Source organism: Anabrus simplex, chromosome 8 (genome assembly GCF_040414725.1).
Source record: "Anabrus simplex isolate iqAnaSimp1 chromosome 8, ASM4041472v1, whole genome shotgun sequence".
Taxonomy (NCBI): domain Eukaryota; kingdom Metazoa; phylum Arthropoda; class Insecta; order Orthoptera; family Tettigoniidae; genus Anabrus; species Anabrus simplex.
In genome coordinates this window covers 184,090,775-184,101,157 of record NC_090272.1, presented here as the reverse complement: position 1 = coordinate 184,101,157, position 10,383 = coordinate 184,090,775, and the positions used below count along the sequence as shown (strand labels likewise).

Here is a 10,383-nt window from a genome sequence, read left to right as displayed (position 1 = left end):
ATCTTACAGCAGCTTGTATTTGCCTGGTGTGAAAATGGGAAATCTTGGAGAACCATCTTCAGGGCTGCCGACGGTGGGATTTGTACTCACCATCTCCCAAATACAAGCTCACAGCTGTGCAGTGCTAACTGCACATTATTGTTCTTGCTCATATTGTTGTTGTTATTATTACAATAAATACTAAATCATCAAGAGAAAGAAGAAAGAAATGTCCAGTTACTCCTTAAACAATCATGGTGAAAAATGAAAATGGATAAAGAGGGTTAAAGATGTGAGCAGTCTCAGTATTCCCTTAGAATCACTGATGGAAAGAATAATCACATCATTGGATTGACTCACTGAGTAGGAATTGTTGTATAAACCCACGACCTAATAGTAATATCAATATAAAATGTTTGGGAGCATTAGAATTTACTGTGAAGAGGGTATGGTAAAGGCTTCTACTGTATGTAACCCAAGTGGGATAGAGTGATCAATTCTCTATTTCTGTTGTAAGGATTGTTCTCATCCATTCAAATATGTTTTTAGGCAGTGATCATCATTGTTTTAAGATGAAGTACAACTTGACAAGATCTTATATTAACACTAATTAGAGGAAAAAATGCAAGAGTTCTGACTCATCCAAGAATGATGGCATTAGTAAGGAAAAAAAAAAAAAAAAAAAAAGAAAAGAAAGAAAAGAAAAAAGAAAAAAAGAGAGAAGGGCCACCTAAAATGTGGGAGAGGGACCACACTAGGCCTTGCAAATCTAATACCGTCGGGGTCACAAGAGAACAAGTGTTGACCAAGGGAGGCCTCAGAGGATAGATGAAAGTGAGGAACCTGATATAAATGGAAGCAATGTTAGAGTCACCTAGAGTCCCTGTAGTTGCTAGCCTACTCTCCCAAGTTTAAAGTCTGTGGGGCGTTGCCCCTTTGATTCACCTCTTAACGACAGGCAAGGGATATCGTGAATGTAATCTACCGCCCTCACCACAGGAGGATATGGTGTTGAGGCTGTTTTGAACATTTGGCATCAGCAGGCAATGTTGTTATACAGAATCACTTGAGATCTTGTCATTGAATCATCCAGTATTTTAAAGTTCTGTGAATACTAGTTGTGTTGGTCCTGATCATGAGCATCATGCACAAACCCTTCACTCTTGACACCCAGGTCACCTCTAAGGATGATGGGCTGTGAAGAGACATGGAGGCTGTCTCAGAATGCCTCCTCATTTTCTGTCCACCAATCAACTAGAGTCCATGTGGGCAATAATTGATTTAGATTCAGGTTTGGTGGAAAACACTCTGATGACTCAAAAGTGCTGCCACACCTTTCCTTACTCTGATGAGTTTGTAGATTACCCCTGTTTCTTTTGCCTTTGATTCTCTTGACTTGATCTGTTGGATACAAGTAATGTCCATTCATCTGTTCTTCAGAATTTCAAATAACTAATGTTTATTGTATTTGGAGTAGCTTCTTTTACATGTCCTATCCTTGAGCTTTTAAATGGCCAATGGATAAATATTTGATGTACAGATGAGTGTAATTTTTGCAGATAGTCCAAAAAGTTTACAATATATTATAGACAGAGTAGCATTGACTAGCCACAAATCAAAGTTATGATCATAAGCAAACAGTTTATTCCTACATGTCATCTTGTAATCGACCAAGAACCTGTTGAACGAGTCTGGAAATACACATATCTCGGTACCCTCATTAACAGTCAATTGGGAAAGCCAGGGCTGTGTTCAACAAAATTGGAAAACTTTTTAAGAGCCGTGAGATAACATTAGCCACAAAAATGAGATTTCTTCGCTGTGTGTTTTCTGTTCTCTATTACAGTGTTGAAACATGGACTTTAACAAAGTCGCTCAATAAAAAATTAGAGGCTCTTGAGATGTGGCTCCACTGAAGGATGCTAAGAATGTCATGGACAGATCATGTCACAAATGCAGAGAGAGTATGATAGAAAGTATAAGGAAGTACTGACCACTTTAAAAATAAATAGCCCTTACATTGTGGATGAGAACTGCCCAAGATGGAAGAACCTGGAAGACAATGGAGGAGGCCTCTGCTCCTACAGGGTATTCATCAGGCAGGCTGTGATGATGATGATGATGATGATGATGAAGATGATGGGAGCCAACAAATGTAGGAAAAAACACCACTCTGTTGCCTATTGGCATGCAATTTGTAATATATCAATAACAACCTTCCTTTGCATAACTTCTGGTTATTTCACAGAGTACAGCACTACCAAATTCATTTCTTATATCTGTGTTTTATAAAGAAATATTTTGCCACTGTATACAGTGATCCTTATCACTGACCATCAGTTTGCACAAGATTAATAATATTTGGACCATACATGTTGAAATATTGCCCTCCAGTAATCCTTACAGGTCGTTATTTCTCCTCACTGATAAAAAAAAAGTTTATTGAAATTTGGCTTCTTAAAAAGGTGGTGATTACTGTTTTTTTTTTTTATATTTTAAATTTTACTATTTGCTTTATTTTGCACCGACACAGATGTAGGCGACGATGGGATAAGAAAGACCTAGGAGTGGAAGGAAGCGGCCGTGGCCTTAATTACGGTACAGTCCCAGCATTTGCCTGGTGAGAAAATGGGAAGCCACAGAAAACCATCTTCAGGGCTGCCAACAGTGGAGTTCAAACCCACTATCTCCTGGATGCAAGCTCACAGCTGCGCGACCCTAACCGCACGGTCAACTCGCCCGGTGATTAATGTTTTAAGAGGACAACTAGGCAACCATCCTCTATAAACACTAATCAGAGTAAAAAATGGAAGGGATCTGACACTTCGAAAAATTAATGTATCAGCCAAAGAAAGACAAGAGCCATGAAGGGCGTGAAAATAAAAGATTCCCTAGGCCTCAAATGCTCTTAATACCATACGAGCCTGAAACAAGTAAGTGGAAGCAGTGCCAGGATTCGGCTACAGGTCTCATGGTTACCAACCCACGCTCCCAAGTTAAGAGCCCCTGGGGCTTTTTTAGTCATCTTTTACGACAGACAGGGAATATTGTGGATGTTATTCTACTGCACTTCTCAAAAATCAATAGAGAGAATGCGTGTTTCCAACCCTTCCGTTTCTCTATGGGGTCAGATATGAAGTGAGATGAATCTTCTTAGTGAGTTTTTATGACCGGATGCACTTCCTGATGTCAACCTCATCAGCATTAATGAGGTGAAATTAATTAGTCACTACTGATCTTCATTTAGGGTAGTTGCCCAGGTGATATATTATAGTAGGAAGGAAGTACATAAAACCTGGTGCTGGCACATAGCTTACTCCTGTTGAATAGTGCCAAAGGGTCTGCTGAAGGCTTAATGTCTCCATCTGATGGATGAATCACCATTAGCAGTGTCATATGACCTTACTCCCTATGAACACTGCAGAGAGGTTTGGAAGTGAATCCAAGCTCTTGACACGCAGTCTAGTGATTGGAAATTGTACACCACCACTTCTCCTACCCTGCCGGCCAACATTCTGATGGTGAAAATGTTTTCCACAAATAGGCCTCAAACTGTCAAACCATTAAAGAATTTACACCTTAACTATCACTAGGCATTCTTAAAAAGACGTTGAGCAGAGTTAAGTTGCACTTTTCTTCACAGTTTGTAATATTTCTGGGCGGGATGTTTCAGCCCAGGCAGAATATGACACACTGAAACTAAGAAGTGGTAAAAGTCATCACAGCTTTGTCAAGGGCTTCATTGCAAGATATTAGAATAATTCTGTATTGACGGTTTTCACTTTACAAAGGTAAAACAATTCTTCTTAGGTTACCATAGTTTTAAGTTTCACAAATAAGTAAAAGTCCATTCTGATCTGATCTGCTTCAAATGTGACACTCAGAAGAATGTGCTTTCCTTATGTTATTTGAACTGTCTTCCTGTTGAAACAAGAACCTGACATAATGTCAAAAAGTACAATTTGCCTGGAATTGATTTCTTCTACTTTTCAAGACAATGTACTCAATCTTCCTGAATTTCTTGTGCTTTATTGAAGCATGGAAGGTGCTTTCTTTTTAAAGAAAATTGACATAAAGAGTGCATTTTTATATATATTATTGTAGATATCTAAATGTTATATTTTTATAATTCTTTTTTTAAAATTTTAATCTTTTTAAGTATTCTCTTTTGAGGTCTTTGTATTAGTAAATGCAAGTGAATTGATTTATGAATGCTGTCACTTAGATGTAGCTATGCTTTGTTATAATTCTGATGTTTGACTATATTACTGATTCTTTGTGATGCATAATGACTTAACAGAGGTGATTATTTGTATTATGGAACTATTTCCTGTTATGTTTATGAAAACATAGTAAACAGCACTTAGGCTGTACTATAAGATTCTAAATCTAAAACTTGGTGTTAGTGAAAAGCTGGTTACAAATTGTCATGAATTTCAAGTGAAATTAATGTCTACTGAGAGGGGTAAACAGTAGTTTCTCTTTTCGTTTATTTGACTCTTTAATACCTTGCCTTAATGTTAGTTGTATTTTGCACAGAGACGTAGTTTTTAAATCTCATTCTTTCACCAGTATTATGTAAGGTAAGGTATGTATGGCAAAGTCCTGGAAGATCTAATTTCTTAAAGGAGATTAAACATTAAAGTTATACATGCACAAACATGTTCACTGATGTCCGTGGATAAGGAGTGTTAATTCTAGTTAACAATAGCAATAGGTTTTGAGGGTTCATAGAGGACAAGGTTTTGATAGTTAGTGGGATCCTGCATAAGTTCTTAACTCTTTGCCATCCCTATCGCTCCAGAGCGCTCGAATATTATCGCCTGCCTGCCGTGCTGAACGCTCCAAAGCACTCATCACACTCACGTTCATTAGAAGTGTGTCGAGAGAGATATTGAAGGTTCTTGTGAAACCATATTGTATTCCCTTGACTCAGCAAGCTGTCAGGACCTTGTTGACAGCATTTCCTGTGTGTATTTCCCAAGCAGACCTACTTTATAAACATCATTTTTAGTTAGAGATTATTCTTGTTCAAGTTCGCACCATGTTGTCTAATCACGGAGTTGTGTCGAAAGGTTCTTATGTTGTAATAGATAAGAAAAATGTTCCACCGATCAATACATTTATTGTGGATGAATTATTACGCTAGTACCGGTTTCGACCTATCTTGGCCATCATCAGCTAGCACACAAATTTACAGTCATGGGTTAAATTACAAAGAAGTTACTTAAGAGCATCCGGATGTCTGATAAAAAATAGAAGTAAAATATATCGCAGTATGTTGCGTTAAAATAGCTCTGATTAAAAGTAGTAATAATAATAATAATCGTATGGCCTCAGCTACCGTTTTGCAGACATTTCGATTTGACGCCATCTGGCTGTCTGCTCGTCAATTTCGACGTTCCGGTTTACTCTGTCTGCCATCTAGCGGACCTAGAGTAAACCGGATCTCTCTTGGGCGGCTATGGCTGAGATTGAATTAATTTTGTCGGGTAAATACCAAATGTATCACCAGAGATCTTTTACATGCCGACATCGTACGACATGGAGTGTCGAATGGACTTTTTTCCGCCCTTCAAAAATCCGACTACCTCTGCCGGGTTCGAACCCGCTATCTTGGGATCCGGAAGCCGACACTCTACCACGGATCCACAGAGGCAGCTATTAAAAGTAGTGATGGTTAGAATAAACTAAAACCTATTGATTGAGCATGGACATGAGTACATAAACACATTAAAATATATATGCCACATCATAAGACATTAAAAATATAACACATTAAACACATTAAAACATGGTATATTTTAAAAACGTCCATTAAAATTTGAGTTCATATTGCGTTGCATTCATTCTTCAGTCCTCTTGTAGTTCGTGTGTTGATTAAGTTGAATGTCGAGAATGTTCTATGGTTGATATACTTTGTATTAGTATGTTATCAGAACTCTTGTCAGTAAAATTTGAAAATTAAGTTGATGTAGCAAGATAGGTTCACTTCTCTAGTCTATGCACGTTATATGGTCGTAATCTGTAAAGAAAAGCTAATATGAGTATAGCGTATGTATGAAGGAATGCCTGGGTGTATGTGTGAAGTGAAAAAAGGTACTTACTGTTGTTGCTGTGGAGGTTGTGTACCGATTTGTTTGGATATTTGTTGTGCTCTGCTGCGAGTACGTCTGGGGCTCATGTGAGCTGTGTGGATGGATGTTGGTGGAGGGGATGGAGGAGTGGCTATTGTGAAGGTAGGGGCGGGGTTCGGTTTGTGATACGTCAGTTTGTTATGACGCAATATGAACTCAAATTTTAATAGACGTTTTTAAAATATACCATGTTTTAATGTGTTTATGTACTCATGTCCATGCTCAATCAATAGGTTTTAGTTTATTCTAACCATCACTACTTTTAATCAGAGCTATTTTAACGCAACATACTGCAATATATTTTACTTCTATTTTTTTTATCAGACATCCGGATGCTCTTAAGTAACTTCTTTGTAATTTAACCCTTGACTGTAAATTTGTGTGCTAGCTGATGATGGCCAAGATAGGTCGAAACCGGTACTAGCGTAATAATTCATCCACAATAAATGTATTGATCGGTGGAACATTTTTCTTATCTATTACATTGAATCCAATCAATACGGAATATGAAACTTATAAATAATAATAGGTTCTTATGTTGTCAACAAATACAGATTCTGTGAATGATGGTACAGTGAAATGAAAAACTGGTAAAGGCAATGAAGAAATAGAAACTGCGTGTCCTCGTACTATCATAAATTACACAAAACATATGGGTGGCGAAGACATCAGTGATCAGAAAAGAGAATACTACGGAGTTGGGCGTTGTGAACAGTTTCATTCTTTATTATATGACTAACCAACCAGCTCTCATACCTCAAGAAAACAGACAGCTGAACTTCCGGCACAACTTGATGCAACAGCTGATTGGGAATTTCATGTCTCGCAAACATACGGACAGGAAAAGTAGTTTACCCATCGGCTGTCCATCCCCTAAATTATTTCATTCTCTGTTGAAGATCGTGCCAAAGTGTGTGCTTTGTGTTTACAAATGAAAAATAGGGCAGCTTCTTGGAGAGGCGAACAAACAACATTAAAATGTAAGCAGTGCGATTTACCACTGTGCAAGACAGGGTGCTTTTTGGAATACCATCAGGAGTGAAATGTGGATATTCAGAATTAGGGTGAGTACACATTTATATGCACTAATCATTTAAGAACGAAATGCAAAAGAAATTACATTTATATCTTTATCCGTTTGACTTCTAGTTATTTTCTTGTAAAGGGTGGTATTTATGCTGCTAAGCATATTGGGATTTAAAGGACTCTGTCAAAAAACACGGTAATTACAGCTGGGCATCCGCCTTTAAATGCGGAAGGGCAAAGGGTTAATAGTGTCATTGTCTAATTTTAACCACTTGAGTCTATACATTGTACAAAAGACAAGTTAAAAGTAATTGTTTACAAAATCGCATCCAAGACATCTCTGTTGTAGTCTGAGTGAACCAGAAGTGGAAATTTAGTTCCTTAATTTTACCTCCTATCAAGGAACCAAACTCACACTCTTCTGGGTAAACTGAACACACCATTACCAGCCTGCTAACACCTTGCAATGATGGTAATACCTGGTTCTTTCTGAATAAATTGGAATCCAATGGTAGGAACATTATCAGTAATAGTCTCAAGAAATTTACTCTGAGAAGAATTTGGGTAACATGTCACACTTCTTACATCTTCCTTTCATCAGCAGTGTTCCCATCTGTTCAATATGGACAGCTTAACTCATTCTTATGATATTTCAAATTTGATTATTTGGCTTTTGAATTATGATTTTTTCCTCTTTCATCAAGCTTTGAATTAAATTTAAGCAATGACCTGTCATTGCTGTTCCTCTTATAGATAAACCTTGCCTCATCTCAAATTCAGGGAGCAGCATAATTCCTGTGGGTTGCTGTCAAGTTCTAAAATTATAATTTATGAAACACCACCCACAATTGATTATTTTCTCACTTTATTGTTGAACTTCTCACAGTGATTATTTCTTGACAGCAGAGAAAATAATACAGATAAGAATTCTAAGCTTACACAATGTCACCTCACCTGTGTTCATTCTAATGTGTGTAGGGCCAGCAAATGTGTTCCAATTACGATATTAAATAAGTGCAGCAACTTTTTTATTTCTCTTTGTAGCCCTAGATGATTGTCTTCCTTGTTATAGTAGTAGATGCCAGTTTTTGTTCTTTGGCAGTTACTAAATTTGAGGGAAGTTTGAGTTTAAATATGAAGTTTGTGGACAAGTCCACAATGTGGGAACTCCCATGTATCACTCAGGATCAGCTCTTCTGATCCTTGAAGAGTATTCGTTCTACTTCTGTATCTCAGAAACAGATACGTGCTTCCTTCTTAAAGTGGTTTCAGTTGTTCACAATTACATTGCTCTTGGGAGTCATCAGCCTCTCCTTGGATCTGTGATGGCAGTCTCACCAATAGCAGTGATTCTGAAGGATCCTTGCACTTGCTGAAACCATACTCTGTTACTGGTAGTGATTATTGTTTTAAGAGGAAATACAACTGCGCAACCATCCTGTATTAACACTAAGCAAGAAAATGAAGGTATTGGCTAAAGAAAGGACCACGAAGGGCGTGAAAATAAAAAAATCCCTAGGCCTCAAAACCTAACAGCGTCGGGGTCAGAAAAGAAGAATTGTCCAAGGCAGGTTGGATAGGAAAGATGAAAAAGATGAAATTGAGGGCCTGACTCAAATAAATAAAACTCATTATCGGGAACCATGGTCGCCAGCCCACACTCCCAACTCGAGAGCCTCGGTCTCCTTTTTAGTCACCTCTTACAATAGGCAAAAGATGTACTCTACAGCTCACACCCCAGGGGAAACACTCAATTGGTCAGGGTGACACCCGCAGTTCACCGCAGCATTTGCTGATCATGTTTCTACTTGGCCCAGCATTTGGAGTATGCAAGGGGACAGGTCTGGTGACTTTTGTAAACATCCTCTTTAGGTTTGTCGCACAAGACACCTGTGAGCAATTGCTGTTTCATCCAGACAGTATTAATGTGGTGCTTGACGTTATTGATTGCGACATTGACGGTAATGACATAGCTGGGATAATTGAACTTACCACTCATCATCAGTAGTTAGTGGACAAGTTAGCTATGTATAATTTCTTTCATTTCGCTTTATTTTTTTTTATTGGTGACAGTAAAAAGAATTTCTGCTGTTCAGCAGATGTTCTGGGAACTTTGCACGCACGTTTTGATTGTGTTAATCACAGTTCAGTATTCAGCAATTTTGAGATACTTATTTCAGGTCTTGGTAGGATATTGAACCTTTTTAAAAGAATTTACAAGAATTTTAGAAATCTTGTTCTCTTTTATACATGTCTACGTATATGTGTCTATTCATGTCCAGTATTGATAACATTGTAAAGCTTCTTACAGCCAAAGATTGTATGTACGTTTATATGAATGCTTATTGCTAAACACCTCATTGAATGTTCTCTGTCTGTAAATCACAGATTCTGGAGGCCATATAAGTGGAACTTGCCAGAAACTTCCAAGTAGTTCTGTTGTGAGCTCTGTGATAAAGTTTGTACTCTTGCCATTGTTGTGGCATAAGCTCTTTTTTGCCTTTTCTTTTTTAAGACAACAAAGTACCTACTTAAATGGCCTGCAAGTTCTGTTTCTCGACTTGTGTTTTATAATGTTTTAATAATAAAAAATAAAACTTGTGTAACAATGTGTTTTATTTACGTGAGAATAACAAATGGCTTTTTAGTAAAAATGTAGTTTGCAACCTGCACTCCTACTTACTTTTACCAAATAAATGTTCACCGAAAATTTTGAATTTACATATTTACACATTCTGTTGTTGAATTACAGTTGTGTATATTATATCTAATTTTTAATGTTTTTGGCTGAAGAAGCTTCAAAAGAACAAAAAGAACATGTACTGTTCTAGTTCTATGACAAAGATTCTTAAGATTTTTAAGTTATAAAATTGAAATAAGATTGGATTATTCTGAACAGGTGGAAAAATCAGTAGATTTTTTCTGTAAAAGAAAATTTTGTATAACAGGAAACAAACTAAACAAAAACTGCAGTTTGAACAACAATGGATGGTAAAAATTTGGTACCCTTCCTGCAAAAGATAGGCTAGAGGTCGATTGTTGCCAGATCCTAAGACATTTCGGAAGATAAGACGGAAGAATTTAGGAAGATTTGGTCAAAATTTTGGAAGAAGTTTATTATACCATAATATTAACGATTGCTTAAAATTAAATTTGGTACAATGGACACTATGCTTTACAGTACACATTATAATTCTCATGTTAGGTCCGTATTGAAACGTACTTAAATACAAAGTATGTT

General features: G+C 37.2%; 1 long non-coding RNA gene across 1 annotated transcript; it reads left to right on the top strand.

Moving 5' to 3' along the window:
- The first annotated feature begins 2,538 nt into the window (after nt 1-2,538).
- Nucleotides 2,539-9,742, top strand: LOC137501879 (uncharacterized). The gene is made up of 2 exons (XR_011018667.1): nt 2,539-5,054; nt 6,646-9,742. It is a non-coding gene; the product is annotated as an uncharacterized lncRNA (long non-coding RNA).
- The last annotated feature ends 641 nt before the right edge of the window (nt 9,743-10,383 follow it).